Source organism: Chrysochloris asiatica, unplaced genomic scaffold (genome assembly GCF_000296735.1).
Source record: "Chrysochloris asiatica unplaced genomic scaffold, ChrAsi1.0 scaffold00386, whole genome shotgun sequence".
Lineage (NCBI taxonomy): Eukaryota > Metazoa > Chordata > Mammalia > Afrosoricida > Chrysochloridae > Chrysochloris > Chrysochloris asiatica.
In genome coordinates, this window is record NW_006408904.1 from 267664 (window position 1) to 269097 (window position 1434).

The following is a 1434-nucleotide window of genomic DNA, read 5'->3' on the forward strand; positions in this document are numbered from 1 at the left end:
TCTAACTCATAGCAGCCCTGCGTAGGGTTTCTGAGGAGTAACTGGTGGGTTTTCAGTGCCAACCTTGCAGTTAGCAGTCCAGTGGTTATCCTACAGTGCCACACCAGGATTATCTGTATAATAAACCATATTGTTTCGTCACATGCAAAATGGCCATTCCATGTCTATGTAAGTTCACTAGTACCTAGAGTATTGATCTTTACTTATTCCATTTCATTTTCTAGGAGACTTCCTAGAAGATTCACTGTTTTAGATTCTTGCTTTGTACGTTCTGATGATTAATAGATGTTTGCAGCTATTTCATATCATTTTGAGTCACGTCCCATGAGAAAGTGAAGAGTCCCCCAAATTTTGCTCCAGCATGTGGTTAAAATGGACTCTACTTTGGAGAGAAAGCTCTTCCCCAGTCATATTTTGAATGCCTTCCAACCTGAGGGGCTCATCTTCTGGCACTATATTAAACATTTTTCTGCTGATATTCATGTGGTTTTCAAAGGACAACCCCTTAGAAGTGTTCCTTCTTCCTACTCTGTCTGAGTCTGGAAACCCTGCTGAAACCTGTCCACCGTGGTATTTGAACCACCTATCTGATGGTATTTGAAATACCAGTGGTGTCGTTTCCAGCATCATAGTACCATGTACACCTCCACAGTGTGACAAATTGACAGATGAGTGATGGTTTGTACCACTGAGGGAGTCTATTTTTAAAGATAGCTGAGAGAATTCTAATTTAAAGCTAATCTGCACTCTTTATGATTTCGGCACCTCATTTCTGTTCTCAAAGGATCTGTCACTAAGAGTAATGTATGTACTAATGCCAATATCAGGACTATCCACACATGAGCCTGTGATTCTAGGAAAAGGAGTCCTTCAAAATGAAATTTGGACTGTTAAAAACGGATGGAACATAGGAATGAGCACATTCATTTCCTCATGTCCTATACCTTGGAACTGACTTCAGGAACTCTCAGTATAATCGACAAACTTTTGTTCACTCACTCTTCACATATTTACTGGGTCCTTAGCACATGCTAGACTCTGTTATAAAGGCTGTGGAGACTGCATATGAATCAGATTCAATTGCCAGCTATTTGGGATTTGTTGCCTAGTGAGAGGGTTTTCAGATGCTTTTATGATAATAACACAAGGAAGAACATGTTGAGTGACCCAGAATGCTCCCACCCACAAACTATGGAAGTCTGGGAGAAGTAGACAGTACAAGACCCCATAAGAACTAAGACTCAATGGGAATACACGCTCTGATTGGTGACCACGCTTGTCACCGATAAGGGGAAGTGAGGGGAAAACAGCAATGAAGTGGCAAGCTAAGCCCTACAATGTTCAATAGACTTCTGTGAACCCGGATGAAGACCTGGTTGGCCAGCAGTGTGGCAAGACCTGGGGACTTTTGGGCCCAGAGTCAGCGACATAGCC